Consider the following 13,164-nt stretch of genomic DNA (forward strand, 5'->3'; position numbering starts at 1 on the left):
AGATTAAGCATGTTTGGCAGGAATACTATGAAAGCGATGTTGTACGCTTCACGGTGCATCATATCAGGAAGTACAAATGTCAATATGTCCAACTGCTGATAATGTTAAGCTTGATTTCTTGGTGGTATCTGCCAGGTTTTCCACTATAAATTTATTCTTTTACCTAATTAATTCGTTTGTGGAAAGACACTTCTAAGCTATTCATTTATCATCCCACTTTCACCCTTGTTTTAGCAATTATTGATGTTTCTGCCTGAATTAACTATTACTATGATGGTTACAAAATAGATATTTTCAATTGTATTATTTCTTCTACAGTAATTAGTTGTCCTTATAGTAGCAAGGAAGAGCTTTCTCTTCTTTCCATTGATTTACTGGTTATTTATTTATATGAACGTGAACTCATTATTTCCCATTTTATTTATATTACATTAATATATTAACTATATTAATGTTATATTAATATATTAATATCTATTTATACTATTATTTATTTTGAATCTCAAATTATCCCAGATATGTCTAGTGAGAGCACCTTCAAATTTACTTCAGGATCCTTTTATCATAGCTTACAGTTATTTGAGTCCCTTCTTACTTTCTGGCAGAGCAAGATATTCTAGGCTTATATTATTATTGTCGCATAGCACATTAATTACCACAAAATTATCAGCTTAAAATACTACGCACTTAATATACTCACAATTTCTGTAGGTCAGGATTCCAGGAACAGTTTTTTGTTTTGTTTTGTTTTGTTTTGTTTTTAATAGAGACGGGGTTTCACCATGTTGGCCAGGTTGGTCTTGAACGCCTGACCTCGTGATCCACCTGCCTCAGCCTCCCAAAGTACTGGGATTACAGGCGTGTGCCACTGCACCCAGCCAAGTCCAGGAACAGTTTATCTGAGTCCTCTGCTTAGGCTTTAGCAAGGTTGAAATCAAGATGTCAGCCAAGCTGCCTTATCATCTGGAGGCATGAGTGGAAAGAATCCACTTCCAAGCTTGCTAAGATTGTAGGCAGACTTTGTTTTCTTGTATCAATAGGACTGAGGACCCTGGCTTCTTGCTGACTCTTGGCTGTTAGCCACCAGAGGCCTCCTGCAGTTCCTAAAAGTCACCTGCAGATACTACCTGAAGTACCTTGTCACATGGGCTTTTCCAACATGGCCACTTATTTCATCAAACCCAGAAAAGCCTCTAGAGTCTCCATCCTAGCAAGAAAGAGTTGTATATAATATGACCTAATGGTGGGAGGGACATCCCATCACTGTTGTCATATTCTATTGGTTAGAAACAAGTTATGGGTCCTGTTTGCACTAAAAAGTGAGGGTGGTATCATGGTACCAGCAGGCAGGTATCATGGAGGAGGTGCTTTAGAGTTTGTGAGTCTGTCCACCACAAGGCTCATTTTGTATTTTTCTCAGTGCTAGCCTTAGAATGAGCCATTTCTCCAATGATCTTTGGTTCCTTTTAGTGGCGAATGGTATTGAGAAGTCAAGATCTGGGCATTAGATATGTTCATTGCTACTAGGGTGTTGCTGCTTCCAGACTCCTTCCAGATAGAACTAGAAAACAGATAGACAATATGTAGGTAAGTAGATAGATTGTTTATAGATATACATATGTGTGTATTCTGTATACACATATATCTTCATATTTATATTAATTTATATCTATATTTCTACATATAGAAAACCATGAGTTCACACTGTTTCCAATTCCTATATTATATACCAGGGTTAATTCTAGTTATGACCCTTTCCATATTTTTAACTCTCTTCTCTGACAATGAGAAACATAGATTTTATTATCCTCAAAATATTTTTGTTTTTTCAACCCCCTTGTATGTAACCAATCTCCTGAGCCAAGTGGGCTGCCACCCTGCTTTGCTCCCTCCCTCAATCAGGCCCCAATCCTCCAGGGCCACCACTCACTGCTATTTTCTTTGCTTGGGTCACAAAGCCTGCCAGGCTGCCAGCCCACTCTGCAGCTGTCACTCAGGCCCTGATCCCCAATGCACCACTGCCAATCTCTTAATATTTCTAGAATAAGTAAATAAGTAAATGAAAAAATACAGCATATTCTCTTTGCTACCTCAGCCATACAGCTGCCAATTCCATTCGATTCTAGCTCTGCCAATAAAAACTTCTTAACTCAGCCGGGTGAGGTGGCTCATGCCTGTAATCCCAGCACTTTGGGAGGCTGAGGCGGGTGGATCACAAGGTCAAGAGATCGAGACCATCCTGGTCAACATGGTGAAACCCCGTCTCTACTAAAAATAAAAAAAATTAGCTGGGCATGGTGGCGCGTGCCTGTAATCCCAGCTACTCAGGAGGCTGAGGTAGGAGAATTGCCTGAACCCAGGAGGCGGAGGTTGCGGTGAGCCGAGATCACGCCATTGCACTCCAGCCTGGGTAACAAGAGCGACACTCCGTCTCAAAAAAAAAAAAAAAAAAAAAACTTCTTAACTCCATTTTTGTAGCCTAGTTTAGGTCCCATCATTCCCAACTGAGGTTACTGTCCACCTGCCACTTTTCCCCTTCTTATCTACCATATCTACCAAATCAAGTCTGAATTTCAGCTTTAATCATATCCCACTCCTCTACTCCGGAATATTCAGTGACTCACCAAGGCTCACTGGAGAATGGTAGAGCCCCCAATCATTATGTTAAACCTTCCTAGACCTGGCATTCCTGGCATCCTCTTCTATCTTTCCTATGCTCAGGTTAGACTGGTTAACACATCAAAAATAGAAGCCATCAGAAGAAAACTCCCACAGTCTCTCACCATATTTGCCCACCTACTCACACATATACCAATCCTATTACTGTGGATTATAGGTTGCTGCTCCTAAGGCCCACCTTTCTACTTGGACACCAGATCCCACCCCCTTTTACTTCATCCACACATCACTCCAGCAATTCTCCTATCTCTCCTTAATTACATTTAGCAGTATGTAAAAAGAATAAAACTTCATAAGCAAATGAGGTATGTCTTGGGAATGCAGAACTGGTTCAATCAAAAATGTAATCCACCATATGAAACACATTAAATTTAAAAAACACAAATTATTGTATCAATTGACGCAGAGAATCAACTGAAAAAGTTCAACATCCATTTATGACTTTAAAAAAAAACAACACTCAAGCCTGGGCGTGAACCCCAGCACTTTGGGAGGCCGAGGTAGGTGGATCACTTGAGGTCAGGAATTCGAGACCAGCCTGGCCAACATGACAAAACCCCTCTCTACTAAAAAGTACAAAAATTAGCCTGGCATGGTGATGGGCGCCTGTGATCCCAGCTACTTGGGAGGCTGAGGCAGGAGAATCACTTGAACTAGGGAGGCGGAGGTTGCAGTAAGCTGAGATCGCACCACTGCACTCCAGCCTCAGCAACGGAGTGAGGCTCTGTCTCAAAAAAAACTAACAAAAAAAAAACACCACACACACGTACACGCTTAGCAAACAGGAATAGAAGGGGATTTCTTCAACTTGATAAAAAGAATCTATGGGCTGGGTGCACAGGCTCATGCCTGTAATCCCAAAACTTTGGAAGGCCAAGGCAGGCATATCACCTAAGGTCAGCAGTTCAAGATCAGCCTGGTCAACAACCTGGTGAAGCCTCAACTTTACTAAAAGTACAAAAATTACCTGGGCATGGTGGCGCATACCTGTAATCACAGCTCCTCAGGAGACTGAGGCAAGAGAATCGCTTGAACCCAGAAGACAAGAGTTTGCAGTAAGCCAAGATTATACCAGCTCATTCCAGCCTGGGATACAGAGTAAATGAGACACCATTTCAAAAAAAAAAAAAGAAGAAGAAGAAGACATGGAAGAAAATCTTTATGGCATGGGCATAAGTAAAGAGTTATTAGACAAAAAAGAAAAAAAGTAAAACAACCTCAAAAAAAGAGTTATTAGACAAAAAGGCACAATCTAAGTAAGATATAATTGATAAATTGGAATTCCTCAAATTGTAAAACCTTTGCCCTTAGAAAATCACTGCTGAAAGGAGATGAACTACCAAGTGAGGAATAATATTTGCAAATCACATATTCAACAGAAAACTTGTAGCCAGAATCCACAAAAATCAATAATATGAAAACAAATAATCCAATTTAAATATGGACAAAAGACCCAAGCAGACACTTGACCAAAAAGGATAGAGTGTGGCAAATAAGCACATGAAGATATTCACCATAATTAGCCATTACGGAAACAAAAGCTAAAAGTACAATAACTACTGCCATATACTATGACAATACCTAAAATTTTAAAATACAATATCAAGTGCTGGTGAGGATGCAGGAGAACTAGAACTCTGAAACCTTGCTGGCAGCTATGCAAAATGGTAGAACTGCTCTGGAACACAGTTTGGCAGTTCCTTATAAAGTTAAACATATACTTAACATATAACCCAGAAATCCCATACCAAGTATTTACCCTAGAGAAATTAAAACTATGTAAATAAAAATCCTGTACACAAATGTTTTTAAAAACTCCATTCCTCATCATCAAAAATGGAAACAACACAAATATCCTTTAACGACTGAATGTATAGACAAGCTGTGGTATGTATATCCATGTAATGGAATACTAATCCAGAAGAAAAAGAAACAAATTACTGATATACAGACCAACTTCAATGAATCTCAAAGGCACTACACTGAACAAACAAAGCTATTCCCAAAAATCACTTATTCTTTTTATAATTCCATTTATATAGGAACAGAAAACAGACCAGTAGTTGTCAGAATTTAGAAATGAGGAAAGGGTATGACTACAGGGAAATAGCACACAGCAGTTTGGGGGTTGATAGTACTGTTCTGTATCCTGGTTATGGTAACCAGGATTAACATATATGTGTTAACCCATCTACATGTGTGTTAAAGTTTATAGGACAATAAACAAAAAAATTATAAGCTAATTTTAAAAACAAAAGTTAAAAGGTAATTTTGAAAACAAATGACTTCTGCTAACAGGACAAGATGAATTAAATGCAATTTTCTCTATTTATCCACTAAAAACCCTAATATTATACATAAAACAAAGACAAGAAGGCTCTGAACAAGCATACTGGCTAGAGATGTTGGAACCTCAGGAAATACAAGATGTTAAGTTCTCTGGGTTTTCTTTTCTTATTTGTAAACTCTTACTGAAATATAAATCACATAGCACGTAATTCACCCATTTAAAGTGTACACATCATTGGTTTTTAGTATATTTACAAGTTTGTATAACCACTATCACAATTAATTTTAAAACACTTTCATGACCCCCAAAAAACTCCATACCATTAGCAGTCATTTCACATATGCCCACAACTGATCCCCCAGTTCTAGAGAGAGCTATGAATCTATTTTATGTCTCCATATATTTACCTATTCCGGACATTTCATATAAATGGAATCATACAATATTTAGTCCTCTGTGACTGCCTTCTTTCACTTAGCTTAATGTTTCAAGGTTCATCCATGTCGTAGCATGATCAATACCTCATTTCCTATTACTGCTGAATAATATTGCATTCTATGGATATACATTTGGTTTGTCCATTCTTCAGTTGACAGACTAAATTGTTTCATTTTTTAGCTACAATAAATAATGCTGGTACAAACATTGGTGTACAAATTATTGTCTGGGCATATGTTTTTATTTTTCTTGGGCTTATACCTAGTAGTGGCATTGCTGGGACTTACAGTATCTCTTTTTGAAGAACTGCCCAACTGTTTTCTAAAGTGGCCACGTCATTTCACATGTGGGTAGCAATAACAAGGAAATCCAACGTCTCCCACTAGAGGTATAAGTGAAAGCCTAAGTAGGGAGACAGAAGTCCCCTCCTTGCCCAGCAATAATAAGAGCCTCCCCTTGGGTGTCATGGAAGGCTAAGTAAAGAACCTAGACTTCTACTCACACCTGGTAGTCATGAGGCAAAGCATCCCCACCCACTTCACCCAGCAGAGCAGTGTCACAGGAATCCAGATAAAGCAGATTGGAATAAAATCTATAGTCTCATAACCAAATTCCCAAAATGTCCAGATTTTAATAAAAAAGTGCTCATCATAACAAGAACCAGAAATAATTCAAACTGAATGCAAAAGACAACCACTAGATGCCAACACCAAGATGACAGAGATTTTTTAATTATCTAAGATTTTAAATTAGCCATCATAAAATTGCTTCAACAAGCAATTATGAATGTGCTTGAAACAAACGAAAAAATAGAAAGTCTCATCAAAGAAATATAAAGCCTCTACAAATAAACAGAAGATATGAAGAAAAAAATGGAAATTTTAGAATGGAAAAATATATTAACCAAAATTTTAAAATTCAGTGAATGGTCTCAACAGAAAAATGGAGGGGACAGAGGAAAAAAAACAGGGAACTCAAACACTGAACAGTAGAATTATCCCATCAGAGAAACAGAGAGAAAATAGACTCAGAAAAATGAACAGAGCCTCAGCAACCTGTGGAACTATAGCAAGAGAGAATAATATATAACATTAACGCCATCAGACTCCTGAAAGGACAAGAGAATGAAGAGAGAGCTTTTTAAAAAAAAAAAAAAAAGGCCGGGCATGGTGGCTCACACCTGTAATCCAAGCACTTTGGAGGCCAAGGCAGGAGAATCACCTAAGGTCGGGAGTTCAAGACCAGCCTGACCAACATGGTGGAACCCTGTCTTAATAAAAAAATAAAAATTAAAAAAAGAGTAGGCTGGGCACAGAGGCTCATGCCTATAATCCCAGCACTTTGGGAGGCCGAGGCAGCTGGATCACGAAGTCAGGAGATGGAGACCATCCTGGTGAAATGGTGAAACCCCATCTCTACTAAAAATACAAAAAATTAGCTGGGCGTAGTGGCACGTGCCTGTAATCCCAGCTACTTGGGAGGCTGAGGCAGGAGAATCACTTGAACCCGGGAGGCGGAGGTTGCAGTGAGCCGAGATCATGCCACTGCACTCCAGCCTGGGCGACAGACGGAGATTCTGTCTCCAAAAAAAAAAAAGAATATTCAGAAATAATGGATATATATTTCCCAAATTTGAAAACAAATAAATTTACAAATTCAAGAATTCACAAGAACCCCAAACTTATCATAGTCAAACTGCTGAAACCAAAGGCAAAGTCTTGAAAGCAGCAAAAGAGAAACCAAACTTACCTATAGGGGAAAAATTATTATAACACACAGATTTCTCATAGATAGATAGACAGATAATTTTCTGTATATGTATACTCAAGATTCAGATTTATATCCATTTTCCTTCCCCCTAAAGAAATTATTTTAACATTTCTTGAAGGGTATGTTGCTGCTGATAAATTTCTATATTCCTGTGTTTCTGAGAAAGTATATCTTCTTCACTTTGGGAGGATAATTTCACTGGATATAAAATTCTAGGTTGGTGGGTTTTTCATCTCAATACTTTAAATATTTCACTCCATACTCTTCTTGCTTGCATTATTTCTGACAAGACATCCGCTGTAATTTTTATTCTTGTTCCCTATAGAAAGTATTTTTTGGTCCTCTGGTTTGAGATTTTCTCCTTGTATTTAGTTTCCTTCAGTTTGAATATGATACATCCTTGGTTAAGTTTTGGTATTTGTTCTGCTCGCTATTCTCTGAGCATTATGGATCTCTGGTTTGATGTCCATCATTAACTCTGGAAATTCCTCAGCCATTGTTACTTCAGATATTTATTCTGCTCCATTCTCTTTCTTCTCTGCATATTCCAGTTATGTTCACGCTCCATCTTTTTGAAATAGTCTACAGTTATTGAATGTTCTGAATTTTTTAAATCCTTTCATATCTAGCAATTAATATTACAATTGCCTATTGATATCTCTTCAACCTGAGTCCTACCCCAGCCATAATGAATTTACTGATGAGCCTATCTAAAATATTCTTCATTTCTGTTAGATTCTCAGCATTTCATTGTCATCCCTTTGAGGAATTTATATGTCTCTATTTATATTATCAATCTATTATTTCATGTTTTCTAACTTTTCCACTATAGCCCTCAATATAGTAATCATAAATATTTTAAGCTCCTGTCTGAAATTCCAATATCTGAGTTTGGTTCTGATATTTGCCTGGTCCTTTGAGACTGCTTTTTCTTGCTTTCTGATGTGCCTTCTAATTTTTCATTAAAAGACAAATATATGGTATCAAGTTATACATGCTGAGGTAACATACCTTTAGTATAAGAATTTATGTTCTGGCCGGGCACGGTGGCTCACGCCTGTAATCCAAGCAACTTTGGAGGCCAAGGCAGGCAGATCACCTGAGGTCGGGAGTTCAAGACCAGCCTGACCAACATGGTGAAACCCCGTCTTAAAAAAAAAGAATTTATGTTCATCTGGTTAGGAGTTGGGTTCTTTTACGTTTCCTGTAACTACTGGTGCCAGAGGCTTCATATACCTCAAGTGACCCTTGTTTTTGTCACTCCTCTTGACTTTGTGCCTCCCTAAACACTCCTCCTCAGAGAAAATCTGTTTCAGATAAAGGAAAACTAAGAGGATTTGTCAACAGAGGAAAGCAGAGAAAAAGAAAACAAAGGAAATAGATAGAAAATTAAAAATTAAGTGAGGAACTTATGACCCAATATAGCAATAATTATCGTAAGGTGGTGGAGCAAGATGGTAGAATAAAAGCCTCCACCAATTGTCCCCCTTGCAAGAACACCAATTTAACAACTAACTACACACAACAGAATACCTTCATAAGAACAAAACAGCACGTAAGCACTTACGGTACCTGGTTTTAACTTCGTATCGCTGAAACAGGAACTGAAAAGGTAGCAGAAACAGTCCTGAAGCACCAGCACCACCCTCCACCATACCGCGGACGTGGCAGCAGGGTACAGAAGGCATTCCTGTGTGCTGGCGGCAGGGAGAGTGCAGCAATTGTGAAGCATTGAACTCGGCGCTACCCTATTATAGCAGAAAGCAAAACCAGACCAGACTCAGCTGATGCCCACCTATGGAGGAAGTAATTAAACCAGCCCTAGCCAGAGGGCAATCAATGATCCCAGCAGTCAGAATTTGAGTTTCTGCAAGCCTAGCCATCATGGGCTAAAGTGCTCTGGGCCCACAGATAAATTTGAAAGGCAGTCTGGGCCACAAGGACTGCAACACCTAGGCAAGTCCTAGTGCTGAACTGGGCCCAAGGCCAGGGAATGGGGGGAGCACATGACCTACTAAGATGCCATCCTGGGTGGCTAAGGGAGTGCTAGCATCACTCCGCCCCTCACCCCAGGCTGCACAGCTTGCAGCTCCAAAAAAGATGCCTTCTTTCCACTTGAGGACAGGAGACAGAAGAGGGGGATGGATTTTACCTTGCATCTTGGAAACCAGCTCAGCCACACAAGATAGGGCACCAGTCAGAGTTGTGAGGCCCCCTTTCCAGGTCCTAGCTCCCAGACAACAATTCGGGACACACCTGGGCCAGAAAGGAAGCTACTGCCTTGAAGAGAAGGGCCCAGTCCTGGCAGCATTAATCACCTGCTAACTGAAGAGCCCTTAGGACCTGAATAACCAGCAGCGATGCCTTGGGTGAGACTCTGAGACTTGCTGGCTTCGGTTGAGACTCAGCACATTACCAGCTGTGATAGCTGTGGTGCAAGACTCCTCTTGAGAAAAGTGGAGGGAAAAATAAAGGGGACTTTGTCTTGCACCTTAGATACCAGCTCCACCACCACAGGGAGGTAGAGTACCAATCAGGCTCTTGGGGTTTTCAATTCCAGGATATGACTCTTGGATGGCATTTCTGGACCTGCCCTTTGCCAGAGGGGAACTCACTGCCCTGAAGGGTGAGTCCCAGGCCAGGAAGCATTTACCACAAACTGATCTAAGAGACCTTGGGCCATAACGGAACATAGGCAGTGGGCTGGCAGTACCTTCCAGTTTCCAGAAGTCGACCAGGTAGACTTCTAGGATTTTTGACTCTAGTCCCTGGCTCCCCTATGGCAACACTGGACCTGCCCAGGGCCTGGGGTAACTCACCGCCCTGAAGAGAAGGACACAAGCCTGGATGGCTTTGCCACCTGCTGAGTGCAGTGGCACAATCTTGGCTCGCTGTGACCTCTGCCTCCCAGGTTCAAATAATTCTCCTGCCTCAGCCTTCTAAGTAACTAGAATTACAGGTGTGCACCACTATGCCCAGCTAATTTTTGTATTTTTAGTAGAGACAGGGTTTCCTCACATTGGCCAGTCTGGTCTCGAACTCCTGACCTCAAGTAATCCACCCACCTCAGCCTTCCAAAGTGCTGGGATTACAGACGTAAGCCACCATGCCCAGCCTGGTTCCATACTTGTAATCCATCAGTGGAACCCACCACATCAACAGACTAAACAAGAAAAATCATATAATCACATCAACTGATGCAGAAAAGCACTTGAGAAAATTGAATACCTATGAATGAGAATTTTTAAACTCTCAGAAAAAACAGTAATAGATGGATATTTTCTTAATTTGATGAAGAGCAACTAAAAACAAACATACAACTAACATTCCAAAAAATGGTAAAAGACTGAATGCTTTTCCCTAAGATATGGAACAAAGCAAAGATGTCTCCTCATACCACTTCTATTCAACATCGTACTGGAAGTTCTATGCAATAGGCAAGAAAAAGCAATGAGAGACAGATTGAAAAGAAAGACAAAAAGCTGTCCAAATTTGCAGAGGACATGATAATCTACATAGAAAATCCCAAAATAGCTACCGAAAAAATCTCCTAGTACAAATTAGTGAGTTTAGCAAAATCACAGATTACAAGATATACAGAAATCAATTATATTTCTATATAAAAGTAACAACCACGTGGAAACTGAAATTAAAAGTACAACCCTTGCTGGGTGCAGTGACTCATACCTGTAATCCTAGTACTTTGGGAGGCTGAGGCAGGAGGATCACCTCAGTTTAGGAGTTTAAGACCAGCCTGGCCAACATGGTGAAACCCTGTCTCTACCAATGACAAAACTTAGCCGAGCATGATGGTAGGTGCCTGTAATCCCAGCTACTCGGGAGGCTGAGGCAGGACAATCGCTTTAACCAGAGAGGCGGTGGTTGCAGTGAGCTGAGATCACGCCACTGCACTCCAGCCTGGTTGACAGAGATTCTGTCTAAAAAAAAAAAAAAAAAAGAAAGAAAAGAAAAAATACCTTATTACAATTGTTCCAAAAATTGACACACTCAGATGTAAATCTAACAGAACATGTATAGGAATTACATTCTGAAAACTATAAAACACTGAAGAATAAAATCGAAAAAGACCTAAATTAGTGGAGCTATACTATCTTCAAGTTTTGGAGGGCCTATTATAGTTTATAAAATAAAAGTAATTATCTCCAGTTAATACATGACTTTAATAAAATTTCTATCAAAACCCAAAACACAACACTGGAGCTCCCACATATACAAAGCAAATACTATTAGGCATAAAGTGAGAAATAGACTCCAGTAAAAAATAGGAGGAAAATTCAATGCCATATCCTTAGCATTGGACAGATCATCCAGACAGAAAAGCCCCCAACAAAGAAATATTGGATTTAAACTTCACTTTGCAACAAAGGTACCTAACAAACATTTATAGAACATTTCATGGCGGCAGTGGTGGGCTGAGCATGCCTGTCCTTGGGCCCCATGGCAGTATATGCTGCCACTAGTGTTAGCGGGTCCAGGCAGGCTGATTCTTGACCTTCAGATGGCTTGCTCAGGTACCAGAAATGGCAGCAGTGGACCAGGTGGATGGACAGGTTCTCAAACCCTTGGGCAGTGTTCATGGCATGGGTGATAGCAATCACAGTAGTGGGAAAACCCTCTGAAACCCAAGTGGTCAGTCAGCACTAGCGTTGGAACTGGCTGTAATGGGTTGGTTGGCCTCGTCCCCAAACCTACAGGTGGGGTGTCTAGGTGGGTGCCAGCGATGGTTGTAGCAGCAGGTTGAGTGGGCCCGATCTCAAACACCAGGAGGAATGCCTAGGTGCCACTGGTGGTGGACTGGGCCGGGCCACCCTCAGGCTCCTGGATGGTGTGCTCAGGTACAAGGGGGCTGGATCCAGGCTGAGCTGTGCCCTCAGGCACCTCAATGGTGCTACAGATAGCGTCTGTGGTATGCAGAGGTGAAATGAGGCCCAGGCTGTTGGCAGAATGCTCAGGTAGAGGCGGCAGCAGCTGCACTGTGGCCCTGCTACTGGGGAGGACAAGGTTGCTTTCCCTAGGAGTTCCCATTGGTTAAGAAGCTGAGGGGTGCGGGTGTCTTGGCCCACAGCAGTTTGCAGCCATAGAGGTTGCAGGAAGTGGAATTTGTCCTTGGGGCAGGTGAGAATACACAGGCACCCCTCTCCAGGGCGTGCAGGATTGCTGCCTCAGCCCTGGTTACAGAGCAGGATGCAGTCCACTGTGGGCTGGGCTCTTAAAATGGCACTGTGCTGCCGCCGCTGCTTAGGACTCAGGGGCTTGTGGGACCTCCCATGAGTGTTTCCTCTGGAGCAATACCTTCATGAAGTTTCCAGGGAGCTCCCTATGTTAGTCTCAGGGCTCTTAAGGGTCAAGGGGCTCTCCTATAGCTAGGATCGTAGGAGTCCACGGTGGGAATGTGGACTCCTGGGGTCTCTCACTTACCCTTTTCCTGCATTGGAGTCTCCCCCAGCTCCCAAGTGAGCTTGGCCCCATAGGATGCTTTGTTTCCTTCTCCTTCCTAGCTTTAGGTGTTTTCTGTCACTTTTCTGTCGAACTCCTGTGTTCTCTCTTGGATAATCTATTTGAAGTGTGATCATCTACTCAGTATTTTGGTTCTACTTAGTGGAGAAGGCTAATAGGAGATGCCTCTAATCAGCCATCTTGAAGCCCCTGACCAAAAAAAAAATCTTGAAACAAAAATGGAAATACAACATACCAAAACGTATGGCATGCATCAAAAGCAGTTCTAGCCAGGCGCAGTGGCTCACACCTGTAATCCTACCACTTTGGGAGGCTGAGGTGGGTGGATCACCTGAGGTCAGGCATTCAAAACCAGCCTGGCCATCAAGGAGAAACCCCATCTTTAAAAAAGAAAAAAAGGAAAACAAAAGCAGTTCTAAAAAGAAAGTTTATAGCAATAAATACCTACATTGACAAAAAAAGAAAGATCTCAAATAAACAATCTAACTTTACACCTAAAGGAACTAGAA

At 41.0% G+C, this 13,164-nt stretch overlaps 2 protein-coding genes across 2 annotated transcripts in view; both read right to left on the reverse strand.

Annotated features, from left to right (window-relative positions):
* The window catches only part of LOC105730475 (phosphoglycerate mutase 1-like), an 82,106-nt gene extending 70,246 nt beyond the window's left edge, over positions 1-11,860 (reverse strand). The window contains exon 1 of the mRNA XM_064364321.1: positions 8,750-11,860. The gene's annotated coding sequence lies outside the window, so the exon portion shown is untranslated. The remainder of the gene's footprint in view (positions 1-8,749) is intronic.
* GNL3L (G protein nucleolar 3 like) overlaps positions 1-13,164 on the reverse strand; it is an 81,822-nt gene that overhangs the window by 19,993 nt on the left and 48,665 nt on the right. Inside the window, exon 17 of the transcript XR_010338128.1 lies at positions 701-1,561. The gene's annotated coding sequence lies outside the window, so the exon portion shown is untranslated. The remainder of the gene's footprint in view (positions 1-700; positions 1,562-13,164) is intronic.

Source organism: Aotus nancymaae, unplaced genomic scaffold (genome assembly GCF_030222135.1).
Source record: "Aotus nancymaae isolate 86718 unplaced genomic scaffold, 86718_ANA_hifiasm-v0.15.2.pri h1tg000058l, whole genome shotgun sequence".
Taxonomy (NCBI): Eukaryota; Metazoa; Chordata; class Mammalia; order Primates; family Aotidae; genus Aotus; species Aotus nancymaae.